The sequence below is a fragment of the Salmo salar genome, chromosome 03, assembly GCF_965601325.2.
Source record: "Salmo salar chromosome 03, fSalSal1, whole genome shotgun sequence".
Taxonomy (NCBI): Eukaryota; Metazoa; Chordata; class Actinopteri; order Salmoniformes; family Salmonidae; genus Salmo; species Salmo salar.
In genome coordinates, this window is record NC_138293.1 from 10,949,471 (window position 1) to 10,964,904 (window position 15,434).

General features: G+C 45.9%; 1 protein-coding gene across 1 annotated transcript in view; it reads left to right on the forward strand.

Annotated features, from left to right (window-relative positions):
• The first annotated feature begins 554 nt into the window (after positions 1 to 554).
• The window catches only part of LOC106598217 (uncharacterized), a 43,084-nt gene continuing 28,204 nt past the window's right edge, over positions 555 to 15,434 (forward strand). Inside the window, exon 1 of the mRNA XM_014189279.3 lies at positions 555 to 1,444. The gene's annotated coding sequence lies outside the window, so the exon portion shown is untranslated. The remainder of the gene's footprint in view (positions 1,445 to 15,434) is intronic.

Consider the following 15,434-nt stretch of genomic DNA (forward strand, 5'->3'; position numbering starts at 1 on the left):
ATGTCGGTTAGTCATACTGTAAACACAGCGCTAGCAGCAGTAGGATGCTAGCAGCAGTAGGATAACAAACACACAACAACACTAACTCTAACTGTTTTGCGTACATTCTTACCCCAGGGAAGTTTCAGAGTTAACATTGATATTTTTGTGCTTAAATTGTTACATGGGGCTGACGCTGTGTTCTGCAAATGTGTTTCGTTTTTTTCTGTGCTTTCTGAAATGTTGTCTATGTGCTTTCGTTGTTTTTGTTGCATTTGTGCATACAGAGTTGTTGTTTGGTATGCATGTGTGAACACATGCATGTGAATGTAACTCAGTGAATTCATTGTGCTGTGTTTTTTTTGTATGTGTGTGTCTTGTTTACAAGCTGAAGGGAGGGCCGGGGAAGAGGGAGGGAGAGGTAAGAGGAGGCTGTGTTTATTGAGGTCACACCCTGGCAATAGTGGAGGAACCGATCCCCCCCCCCCCCCCCACCCCAACCCTCGCCCTCTTCTCCAACCCACCAACCCAGGCTGCTGGTAAGAGAACTCTCTGTGGTGCTGAAAAGAGAAAAACACATTCAGACACACAGTGAGTGCAGTGCGGCCGTATAAAGCAGATAGATAGACCGAAAGACAACAGTGAGGCAGAGGGGATGGGGGGGGCAGAAAGATACTAGTAGAGAGAGAGAGAGGCAGGGAGGCAGGCAGGAGATTTGCTGGGAGGAAGGAAGGTAGAGTAGGCGTGTTCTTTGTGATCCGTGCTCATGAAGCCTGGTCTGGTCTGCTGAGGCTAGTGGAGCTCTGTGTTGATGAGAGAGACGGTGGAGAGATGCTCTGACTGAACACCCCCCTGACACACACCGCTCTGCTTCTCAACTACGGATACTAACTGCTTCTGAGGGTCACACACAACCAGACAGCCAAGAGTTCATCGGATCGGTTCAGACAGAAACCCACTAGGAGCCGCCGGAGTCTGTGTTCAGTCGGCAGAAAGTGGCTGCATGTCAAAAGGAGTGTGTGATGCTGGTAGGGTCTGTCTATGTGTGGGTGATGATGGTAGGGTCTGTCCATGTGTGGGTGATGATGGTAGGGTCTGTCAATGTGTGTGATGCTGGTAGGGTCTGTCGATGTGTGTGCAGATGAGTGTAAAGCTGGCCCCTGTGTTGGAGTCTAGAATTGTTTTGACAGGGGCCTTGGGTCTCTCTGGCTACCCAGGGGAGGGAGCACTGGCCTGGGCATCCACAGGCCTCGCTACCCCCTGTCACCGCCCTGGCCCTGGAGGACTCCTTTGAGCAAGCCTAACTGTTGGGAGCGTACAATGGCTACTGGGCTTCCCTGTGGATTGAAGTGGCTTTCTGTACAAGTGCTCCGGGATCTGTCTGAGTTGTTCTGCGGCTCGCACTGGACCCACCTGGAGAACGTTGCTTTGGCCCTCCTCAAGCCAGCAGGGACACAGCTCCACTGTAAGTACCACCACGCATATATTCACACACACACACCCACACACACACACACACACACACACACACACACACACACACACACACACACCCACACACACACACACACACACACACACACACGTGTATATACACACACCTTTCCCTAGCAGTGCCATTGAGTTAATAGGATTTACCTTTGTTACCTGATCCTCTGTATAATGAGTTCGCGGGCAGTGACATTTTTGACACCGATCGAGAAGATCCCCTTCTCCCGTGACACCGTTGCCTAGATACGGACATAGTGTGCCGCTGTCATTTCTGTTTTGAGAAAATTGCTGCTCGGAGAACCAACAGCTGCAGCCAACGAGAGGAGAGGACGGGAAAGTAAAAAGTGAGAGGTAGTGAGGGAAAGAGGGGATGTGGGTTAGCATCAGAGCTGCAGAACAACCTTTTAACAGAATAGATTGAGAGCTTCTCCATCAGATTTATCTGATTTGAAGAGAGGAAAGAAAGAGAAAATATGTGTAAGACCAGAGGAGGACAAACAGCTGCAAGGTTTCACTGAAAAACAATGTGATAAATAAGCTGAGTGCAGTGCTGCAGGTTTACAGGGATTACAGAGGCAGGCTTAATTCAGCTCCAGTAGTGTTTTGAATCCTGCAAGAGCACTCTGTGCTTGAGCATCAACGATAAACTTCAACTATGAGGTACATTTATGCAGTATTAACTGTCGCGTCAGCTACAAGTTGTAATTACATCACTGCCATTTAGATCTGTCTCTTGTCTGTCTGTGACAGTGATTCAAAACTGTTCCCTTTCAAAACGAGTAGTCTCTGTAGCGAACCGGGACTGACTGCTCCACATGCAGTTAAACCCACTAACCCCAACACTGAGGTTATTCATGGATAGACAGAACCGACTGCTCCACATGCAGTTAAGCCCACTAACCCCAACACTGAGGTTATTCATGGATAGACAGAACCGACTGCTCCACATGCAGTTAAACCCACTAACCCCAACACTGAGGTTATTCATGGATAGACAGAACCGACTGCTCCACATGCAGTTAAACCCACTAACCCCAACACTGAGGTTATTAATGGATAGACAGAACCGACTGCTCCACATGCAGTTAAACCCACTAACCCCAACACTGAGGTTATTCATGGATAGACAGAACCGACTGCTCCACATGCAGTTAAACCCACTAACCCCAACACTGAGGTTATTCATGGATAGACAGAACCGACTGCTCCACATGCAGTTAAACCCACTAACCCCAACACTGAGGTTATTCATGGATAGACAGAACCGACTGCTCCACATGCAGTTAAACCCACTAACCCCAACACTGAGGTTATTAATGGATAGACAGAACCGACTGCTCCACATGCAGTTAAACCCACTAACCCCAACACTGAGGTTATTCATGGATAGACAGAACCGACTGCTCCACATGCAGTTAAACCCACTAACCCCAACACTGAGGTTATTCATGGATAGACAGAACCGACTGCTCCACATGCAGTTAAACCCACTAACCCCAACACTGAGGTTATTCATGGTTAGACAGAACCGACTGCTCCACATGCAGTTAAACCCACTAACCCCAACACTGAGGTTATTAATGGATAGACAGAACCGACTGCTCCACATGCAGTTAAACCCACTAACCCCAACACTGAGGTTATTCATGGTTAGACAGAACCGACTGCTCCACATGCAGTTAAACCCACTAACCCCAACACTGAGGTTATTAATGGATAGACAGAACCGACTGCTCCACATGCAGTTAAACCCACTAACCCCAACACTGAGGTTATTCATGGATAGACAGAACCGACTGCTCCACATGCAGTTAAACCCACTAACCCCAACACTGAGGTTATTAATGGATAGACAGAACCGACTGCTCCACATGCAGTTAAACCCACTAACCCCAACACTGAGGTTATTCATGGATAGACAGAACCGACTGCTCCACATGCAGTTAAACCCACTAACCCCAACACTGAGGTTATACATGGATAGACAGAACCGACTGCTCCACATGCAGTTAAACCCACTAACCCCAACACTGAGGTTATTCATGGTTAGACAGAACCGAATGACAGTAGAGGTATAGTGATGCAGAAGATGCTGGTCTCTCTGAGTTGGCCATGTAATCTCCATCTGTCTTCTCTCCAACCTCTCTGACTCTCTCTCTCTCTCTCTCTCTCTCTCTCTCTCTCTTTCTCTCCCTCTCTCTCTCTCTCTCTCTCTCTCTCTCTCTCTCTCTCTCATAAACATACAAACACACATACCGGTACACACACACATTCACTCCCTCAAACAGCATAGTATACACTTTGCATTTACACACACCTACCGGTACACACACACACACACACACACACACACACACACACACACATTGAATCCCACAACACATCATTAGATGCTCAGTGGTGTGGCTGTAAACAGTGTTATATTAGTGGTGTGGCTGTAAACAGTGTTATATCAGTGGTGTGGCTGTAAACAGTGTTATATTAGTGGTGTGGCTGTAAACAGTGTTATATCAGTAATGTGGCTGTAAACAGTGTTATATTAGTGGTGTGGCTGTAAACAGTGTTATATCAGTGGTGTGGCTGTAAACAGTGTTATATCAGTGGTGTGTTTGAATGTGGCTGTAAACAGTGTTATATCAGTGGTGTGGCTGTAAACAGTGTTATATTAGTGGTGTGGCTGTAAACAGTGTTATATCAGTGGTGTGTTTGAATGTGGCTGTAAACAGTGTTATATCAGTGGTGTGGCTGTAAACAGTGTTATATTAGTGGTGTGGCTGTAAACAGTGTTATATTAGTGGTGTGGCTGTAAACAGTGTTATATCAGTAATGTGGCTGTAAACAGTGTTATATTAGTGGTGTGGCTGTAAACAGTGTTATATCAGTAATGTGGCTGTAAACAGTGTTATATTAGTGGTGTGGCTGTAAACAGTGTTATATCAGTAATGTGGCTGTAAACAGTGTTATATTAGTGGTGTGGCTGTAAACAGTGTTATATCAGTGGTGTGGCTGTAAACAGTGTTATATCAGTGGTGTGGCTGTAAACAGTGTTATATTAGTGGTATGTTTGAATGTGGCTGTAAACAGTGTTATATTCACCATCCATTCTCCTCACTTGAGAGTAAGAAATCAAAGGGATCGCAGTTGAACTGACGTCAGGAAAAAGTATTTTTTTCAATGGAGCATTCCAATTCACGCAGCTCGTCTCTGACGCACAAGTGTTTGTGGAGGAATCCTATAAAGAATAATCTTTTAGAGATTCAGATTAAAGCACAAGCCCAATTATTTGATCAGGAATCGCAGCAGTTCTGCGTGTAAATCCAGGAATGCACATAAATGCAATCAGTACCACAATGCGGCATGTCCTGTGTTCATGGTGCATGACCCTAAAGGATTTCTCAGTACTGTTGTTGCCCTAAAGCTTCTGTGTCATTCGGTTCTGTGTCATTTGGTTTCCTTCTTTCATCGGTAAGTTCTTGATCAATGGAAGTCATTTATCAGAGCGTGAGAAAACAGTTAGGACAAAAACCGACTAGATAGTGGACCCCTCCAGAGTTGTTTGTGCGTTTGAGTATTTGTACAGGGACAGTGCACATTAATTAACGTTTCAGTAAAAGTGCCGGTTTTAGCCAGTCGGCTCATTTTCAACCGCAGTCCCTGGGTTTGCATTGTACATTTCCCATGCTCCGGGAATAATGATGAAACGTTGACCAACAACTGCCACAGATACTAACAACCCTTTACAGGCAACGAACCCAGTAGACCACCAGACACAGAAACCAGCCACCAGCCACCAGCCACCAGACATCAGACACCAGACACCAGAAACACCACTATGTCATTAACATTTCTCTATTATACGTTCCAGAAGGTTGCCGGATTGCTTGTGAAGAATGATGAGCTCCAAACAGGAAGAAACTCTGAGATTTGTCCAGTATGTTGAAGATAGTGGACTAAGAGCCTACAACGGGGTGGTCTATCAGAACCCGGATGTTGAAGGTAGTGGACTAGGGACCTACAACGGGCTGGTCTCTCAGAACCTGGATGTGGAAGATAGTGGACTAGGAACCTACAACGGGCTGGTCTCTCAGAACCTAGATGTTGAAGATAGTGGACTAAGAGCCTACAACGGGCTGGTCTCTCAGAACCTGGATGTTGAAGATAGTGGACTAAGAGCCTACAACGGGCTGGTCTCTCAGAACCTGGATGTGGAAGATAGTGGACTAGGAACCTACAACGGGCTGGTCTCTCAGAACCTGGATGTGGAAGATAGTGGACTAGGAACCTACAACGGGCTGGTCTCTCAGAACCTGGATATGGAAGATAGTGGACTAAGAGCCTACAACGGGCTGGTCTCTCAGAACCTGGATATGGAAGATAGTGGACTAAGAGCCTACAACGGGCTGGTCTCTCAGAACCTGGACCACGGCAGGAATGATAGGAACAGTATTTACCTACAGGAGAAAAAGGACAAGAAGAGAAAACAGGAAGAAGCCATAAAAAGGTAGGAGGCTTAAAATGTGTTCATACACCTACAGGACACTTTGAGAAATGATCCACACATACAGACTGGTCATGCTTGTCTATAGATGTGAGATGTTGCGTCATACTCGTGTGAGGTCTTCTCACAATAACGTTCCATGTAACAAAGCATCAGAGACAGTCCTGTACCTTATAATACACACCCACACCTCAACACACCCACACCACAACACAACACACACACACCTCAACACACCCACACCTCAACACACCCACACCTCAACACACACACACCACAACACAACACACACACACCTCAACACACCCACACCACAACACAACACACACACACCTCAACACACCCACACCTCAACACACCCACACCTCAACACACACACACCTCAACACACCCACATCTCAACACACACACACCTCAACACACCCACACCTCAACACACCCACACCTCAACACACACACACACCACAACACACACCTCAACACACACACACACACACCACAACACACACCTCAACACACACACACACCACAACACACACCCACACCTCAACACACCCACACACCTCAACACACACACACACCACAACACACACACACACCTCAACACACACACACACACCTCAACACACCCACACCTCAACACACCCACACCTCAACACACCCACACCTCAACACACACACAACACAACACACACACACCTCAACACACCCACACCTCAACACACACACACCACCACAACACACACACACACACCTCAACACACCCACACCTCAACACACCCACACCTCAACACACACACACCACAACACACCCACACCTCAACACACACACACCACAACACACCCACACCTCAACACACACACACACACACCTCAACACACCCACACCTCAACACACCCACACCTCAACACACCCACACCACAACACACACACACATCAACACACCCACACCTCAACACACACACACCTCAACACACCCACACCACAGCACACACACACCTCAACACACCCACACCTCAACACACCCACACCTCAACACACACACACCACAACACAACACACACACACCTCAACACACCCACACCACAACACAACACACACACACCTCAACACACCCACACCTCAACACACCCACACCTCAACACACACACACCTCAACACACCCACACCTCAACACACACACACCTCAACACACCCACACCTCAACACACCCACACCTCAACACACACACACACCACAACACACACACACACCTCAACACACACACACACACACACCACAACACACACACACACCTCAACACACACACACACCACAACACACACCCACACCTCAACACACCCACACACCTCAACACACACACACACCACAACACACACACACACACACCTCAACACACACACACACCTCAACACACCCACACCTCAACACACCCACACCTCAACACACCCACACCTCAACACACACACCACAACACAACACACACACACCTCAACACACCCACACCTCAACACACACACACCACAACACAACACACACACACCTCAACACACCCACACCTCAACACACCCACACCTCAACACACACACCACAACACACACACACACCTCAACACACCCACACCTCAACACACCCACACCTCAACACACACACACCTCAACACACACACACCACAACACACACACACCTCAACACACCCACACCTCAACACACCCACACCTCAACACACACACACCTCAACACACCCACACCTCAACACACCCACACCTCAACACACACACACCACAACACACCCACACCTCAACACACACACACACACACCTCAACACACCCACAACTCAACACACCCACACCTCAACACACCCACACCACAACACACACACACATCAACACACCCATACCTCAACACACACACACCTCAACACACACACACACACCTCAACACACCCACACCTCAACACACACCCACACCTCAACACACACACACCACAACACACACACACCTCAACACACCCACACCACAACACACACACACCTCAACACACACACACCTCAACACACCCACACCACAACACACCCACACCTCAACACACCCACACCTCAACACACACCCACACCTCAACACACACACACCTCAACACATGCACACCTCAACACACACCCACACCTCAACACACCCACACCTCAACACACCCACACCACAACACACACACACCTCATCACACACACACCTCAACACACCCACACCTCAACACACCCACACCTCAACACACACACACCTCAACACACACACACACACCGCAACACACCCACACCACAACACACCTCAACACACCCACACCTCAACACACACACACCTCAACACACACACACACACACACACACACACACACACACACACACACACACACACACACACACACACACACACACACACACACCTCAACACACCCACACCACAACACACCCACACCTCAACACACCTCAACACACCCACACACCTCAACACACCCACACCACAACACACACACCTCAACACACACACACCTCAACACACACACACACACACACACACACACACACCTCAACACACCCACACCTCAACACACAGACACACACACACCTCAACACATCCACACCTCAACACACCCACACCTCAACACACCCACACCTCAATTCCATTCACACACACCTCAACACACACACACACCTCAACACACCGCATGCTAGTCCAGTTATACCTAGATCCACTAATACATTGCATCCCTGTAAAGTCACAGGTTTAAGTTGTTGCATTGTGCCATGGCAGCCATGGATCTTTTACAATGACATGTAACCCAAGCCTTCGGATTTCCCCTCATTCTGATTTGAAGTGATGGCTTGCTGTGTTGGTCAAATGTCATTACCTGACTTGTTGAGTTGTCATACATACTGCAGAGAGGAAAGAATGTGTGTAATGTATGTGTTTCTTGTGTGTGTGTGTGTGTGTGTGTGTGTTAATTAATGGGTTGTGTTTGTGTGTGTGTGTGTTAATGGGTTGTGTTTGTGTGTGTGTTAATGGGTTGTGTGTGTCTATGTATCTCTTTGACTATGGCATATTACCATATTTTGGGATGTCAGTGGGTCGGTGCAGGCCTCTCTAGGGAGTAGAGTTACTTTGTCACTTCCTGACTTATTTGGGACTTGTCCTTGGCTAGAGGTTGTCTCTGCCTGGTCTACTTCTGATATGGAGAGTAGTGTTAGGGTAGCCTGGTCTTTACTTCTGATATGGAGAGTAGTGTTAGGGGTAGCCTGGTCTACTTATGATATGGAGAGTGGTGTTAGGGTAGCCTGGTCTACTTCTGATATGGAGAGTGGTGTTAGGGTAGCCTGGTCTTTACTTCTGATATGGAGAGTAGTGTTAGGGTAGCCTGGTCTACTTATGATATGGAGAGTGGTGTTAGGGTAGCCTGGTCTTTACTTCTGATATGGAGAGTAGTGTTAGGGTAGCCTGGTCTACTTCTGATATGGAGAGTAGTGTTAGGGTAGCCTGGTCTACTTCTGATATGGAGAGTAGTGTTAGGGTAGCCTGGTCTACTTCTGATATGGAGAGTAGTGTTAGGGTAGCCTGGTCTACTTCTGATATGGAGAGTAGTGTTAGGGTAGCCTGGTCTTTACTTCTGATATGGAGAGTAGTGTTAGGGTAGCCTGGTCTACTTCTGATATGGAGAGTAGTGTTAGGGTAGCCTGGTCTTTACTTCTGATATGGAGAGTAGAGTTAGGGTAGCCTGGTCTACTTATGATATGGAGAGTAGTGTTAGGGTAGCCTGGTCTTTACTTCTGATATGGAGAGTGGTGTTAGGGTAGCCTGGTCTACTTCTGATATGGAGAGTAGTGTTAGGGTAGCCTGGTCTACTTCTGATATGGAGAGTAGTGTTAGGGTAGCCTGGTCTACTTCTGATATGGAGAGTAGTGTTAGGGTAGCCTGGTCTACTTCTGATATGGAGAGTAGTGTTAGGGTAGCCTGGTCTACTTATGATATGGAGAGTAGTGTTAGGGTAGCCTGGTCTTTACTTCTGATATGGAGAGTGGTGTTAGGGTAGCCTGGTCTCAGGTCTGTTTGTGCCGTATAGCCATAGGACTTGGCAAGATAGCACAAACAGATGACAGCGGCCACAGGAGCACAAACAGATCTGGGACAAGGCTAGAGTTAGGGGGATTGTGATCATAAAATCGATGAATGAGCCCACGTTCACTATTGGATATAAATACACTAAGTGTGTGGTTTGTGTATAGTTGTTTTTAACGTTGGACCTATCAACAGAACTATAGGCAAGGTTACGTGTTAACTGGCTAATGATGGAATATATGTGATCCAAAACTCAAAACCAGCCATACATATTCCCTAACTGAATGTCGGTCATTTCAGTCGTCTGATACATTGTTTAATAAATAAACAGTCCTACAAAACGTTGTAATTAACATTGGGATAGTCAGTCGTGTCTTGCAAATGTTTTTGTCCTCTTTCGCTCTCTGTCCCGATGAAAGCGAGGCCGAGGAGACCTGAATATGTAGCGGCACCACGTGGGCATCTGAAAGCTCCGCGAATAGGAAGCGGGCGCACAACGTGGGCATCTGAAAGCTCAGCGAATAGGAAGCGGGCGCACAACGTGGGCATCTGAAAGCTCAGCGAATAGGAAGCGGGCGCACAACGTGGGCATCACGTGGAGACCGCGAGCCTTGGTTGTGTGTCAACAGGTAGGCGCTGTGGAATCAAAGTGTGTGGTTCGCCCGTGATAGATCATAGCAGACTCAGTGGATATAGAGCTGGTGGCGTCTGCTTGTGTGTGTCTGTGTGTGCTTTCTAATGCTACATGCTGACTGTGGCGACAGATTCCCTTTCTACATGTTGCCAAAGTCTCTGCAACATCTAAGAGAGATGTTTTCAAAGCTGCAACAGTCATCGCTCATCAGCTGTGGCATCAATGATGTCTGGTTACCTTGTTATCTTACACCTTGTAGGGTATTGATTAATTTCACCTGACAGCTATATTACAAAGCAGGCTCAATGAGATAGCCAGATAACTTTGATAAATAACCACAAATAACTATTGATTTTCTGGTTCATTAAGAAAGATAAACTTAGATATGTTTTTTGTTGTTGTTGGTTGTTGAGTCAATTAGACCGTACCCATTTCAAGTATATCTTCAATAAATAAATAATAATATTTCAGACTGTTTAGGCATGTTTAGCTGGCTAACTCATTGAACCTGCTTTGTAGTATACCCCACTGGTAAGCTCTGCAAATGTTGTTGAGAGTGTTGAGTGTATTCAGTGCCTTAAAGCTTATGGTCATTTAGTCACTTGTTCTGATAGTAAAGCTGACTCCTAATATTATAGAGGAGTGTCAGCAGTGTCCTTTTTCTACTCATTATCTGTATACTCACAACACTGTTTATACGAGTATACGTCTATGAGCAAATTCTATTTGAGCAAGTAATAGTCCACGTTTTCAAGCGCAAAATCCTAGGTCCTTCAGTCATATGATGAAACTTTTTTTATGGAGTGTAGAACAAACTCGTATAACTTTTCACTCAAAACACATGGCGGCAAAAGTTAACGCACCAAAAGCGAGTCTGTCATCCCAACTCTGTGTCAATTCCAAGGGAGGTGAAAGTGATATCTAGTGTTCCGATATCTCTCTATCCGCCTTTCAGCTCTTGTCAATGGAAAATATTAATACACAGTAGCTAGAGGAAGAATATGAAATGATAGCTGATGATAGCCTTTTTCAAAAGGCCTATTAGTAGGTCAATGAGACAACCCATTTTTACAGTAGCTGATGGAGGGAGAGAGAGAGGCAAAGGGAGAGAGAGAGAGGGGGTGAAGATAGAGAGCGAATGGGAGAGACAGAAAGATTGTTGAGGGAGGGGCAGAGAGGGGGTGAAGATAGAGAGTGAATGGGAGAGACAGAAAGATAGGAGAGGGAGGGGCAGAGAGGGGGTGAAGATAGAGAGTGAATGGGAGAGACAGAAAGATAGGAGAGGGAGGGGCAGAGAGGGAGTGAAGATAGAGAGCGAATGGGAGAGACAGAAAGATTGGAGAGGGAGGGGCAGAGAGGGGGTGAAGATAGAGAGATAACGGGAGAGACAGAAACAGAGGATAGGGAGGGGCAGAGAGGGGGTGAAGATAGAGAGAAAACGGAAGAGACAGAAAGAGAGGAGAGGGAGGGGCAGAGAGGGAGTGAAGATAGAGAGCGAATGGGAGAGACAGAAAGAGAGGAGAGGGAGGGGCAGAGAGGGGGTGAAGATAGAGAGAAAACGGGAGAGACAGAAAGAGAGGAGAGGGAGGGGCAGAGAGGGGGTGAAGATAGAGAGAAAACGGGAGAGACAGAAAGAGAGGAGAGGGAGGGGCAGAGAGGGAGTGAAGATAGAGAGCGAATGGGAGAGACAGAAAGATTGGAGAGGGAGGGGCAGAGAGGGGGTGAAGATAGAGAGAAAACGGGAGAGACAGAAAGAGAGGAGAGGGAGGGGCAGAGGAAAAAAACCTGTTAGAAGGAGATTAAGTGTGAATTGCTTGCAAGCAGGAGATGTGTTCTGCCTGGTGACAGCTGGAACAGCCGCAGGCCAATCAGATCACCACGTCGGTTTGAGTGAGGAGGTTCTTCCTGCGTGTACTGCCATCCCATTGGTGTTTTCCTTGTATCTGAAGGAGTAGTTATTCACACACACAGGGTTGTCGCCTGGCAGTTCTGGTTCTGTGTCAACACTTGAGTCTCTGTTTGAACGCACAATACAACACCAACAAACAAAATAACTGGGTTTGTGTGTGAGGAAAAAGTCTGTGCATATCACTGTGTTTGTTGTCTCACACACACACACACACACACACACACCACACACACACACACACACACACACACACACACACACAGAGATAAACCCAGTTCTATCATGTGTTGGTGTGGTGTTGTGCGTTCCATGTCCCATAGAGACTCAAGCAGCCTATTTACACACAACCAGAACTGCCCAACGACAACCCTCCATCCAGCTGTTCCAAGTGCACCTGTGGTCTGCGTTCCAGCCAATCACTGGTAAATATCCTGTATATAACTCCACCAGTTAAACACCTGACACTCACTACTCTGTTAATATTCATGAGTGTTTTCCTGCAGACAGCTGTGTGTTAGAAGCAGAGTTTCATTCTTATGACCTATGAATGGTATTATTACCTTATTGTTACCATTTCTACAGAGTATATGAAATAAGTACCACCCTGTTCATGTAAAGCCACATTTCCATATTGCCTGGACAACGTTTTTTTCTAATTCTAATGTTATTACATAGGTTCATGTTATTACATAGGTTCATGTTATTACATAGGTTCATGTTATTACATGTTATTACATAGGTTCATGTTATTACATAGGTTCATGTTATTACATAGGTTCATGTTATTACATGTTATTACGTAGGTTCATGTTATTACATAGGTTCATGTTATTACATGTTATTACGTAGGTTCATGTTATTACATAGGTTCATGTTATTACGTAGGTTCATGTTATTACATAGGTTCATGTTATTACATGTTATTACATAGGTTCATGTTATTACATAGGTTCATGTTATTATGTAGGTTCATGTTATTATGTAGGTTCATGTTATTACATAGGTTCATGTTATTATGTAGGTTCATGTTATTATGTAGGTTCATGTTATTACGTAGGTTCATGTTATTACGTAGGTTCATGTTATTACATAGGTTCATGTTATTATGTAGGTTCATGTTATTATGTAGGTTCATGTTATTACGTAGGTTCATGTTATTACGTAGGTTCATGTTATTATGTAGGTTCATGTTATTACGTAGGTTCATGTTATTATGTAGGTTCATGTTATTATGTAGGTTCATGTTATTATGTAGGTTCATGTTATTACGTAGGTTCATGTTATTACGTAGGTTCATGTTATTATGTAGGTTCATGTTATTATGTAGGTTCATGTTATTATGTAGGTTCATGTTATTACGTAGGTTCATGTTATTACGTAGGTTCATGTTATTATGTAGGTTCATGTTATTACGTAGGTTCATGTTATTATGTAGGTTCATGTTATTATGTAGGTTCATGTTATTACGTAGGTTCATGTTATTACGTAGGTTCATGTTATTATGTAGGTTCATGTTATTATGTAGGTTCATGTTATTATGTAGGTTCATGTTATTACGTAGGTTCATGTTATTATGTAGGTTCATGTTATTAGATAGGTTATTATGATCATTTCTGCAGACTTGATTAATTAAAGTGCAAAAGCTAGAACTTATTACGTGATTTACAATATGGGGAAAACAACTGCTGCCATTCAGATACCAGATTTAGTGTATTTTATGATTTGGAAAAGAACAATACAAAAGTTTGCAAAGAGAGTGTTTTGAAATGTCCGCTGTCTGGGCTACATAACATCAGCTAGAGCAAAGCTCCTCTGGGCACCAGGCTTAAACAGGAATACACACGGAGATCCGTGTCATTTTTCTTTCTCTTTCTGATCTTGAAAAAATGCGAGTTCAATGCCACATCTATCATGGGTATGACTGGCAGCGCTCCACTGTAGTGATTGATGCCCTGAGGTCTTAGAACCCTCAGTTGAAAGGTTTGATTGCTGGAGGACGGTAGCAGTTGTATGTCAGTACTCAAGGGATGTCTGCGGGTTAAGGACTACAGATGGGAGTTTGAGACTTGGGAGTTGTAGTCTCCTGAGTATGTTTGGGGTGTGCACGTGTGCGTTTGTTATGTGGAGCAGTCCGGAGGCTGGTTTTGTGTCTGGTTTCCGTGGATACCCAGTTGCTAGGCAAAGTTAAGCCTCTGACCAATGACCACCCTTAGCTCCTGCAGCTGGCTCAGAGTCAGTGGGAGTCTCACACACACACACACCCAAACACCCCCTGCACACCCACACCACACCCAAACACCCCCACACACCCAAACACACCCACACCACACCCAAACACCCCCCGCAAACCCACACCACACCCAAACACCCCTGCAAACCCACACCACACCCAAACACCCCCTGCACACCCACACCACACCCAAACACCTCCCGCAAACCCACACCACACCCAAACACCTCCCGCAAACCCACACCACACCCAAACACCCCCCGCACACCCACACCCAAACACCCCCTGCAAACCCACACCACACCCTGCAAACCCACACCACACCCAAACACCCACTGCAAACCCACAACCACCCATCCAAGCACTTGTGAGCACACATCGTCACTTAAATGTAACAACTGCTTTTTTATTTGGACTAAAGCATTGATTTATTGTGTCGTTCCTGGATAAACTCTGGGACTTAATAACCCCTCAGTGTTGAACTCTGTTCCACTGACATGGTGAAGACTCCAGTCCAGTGAGGAGTTTGAGTTGTACTTGAGCGCCAACTGAGAAAGATTCACTGAGAAGGAATTACATATTCA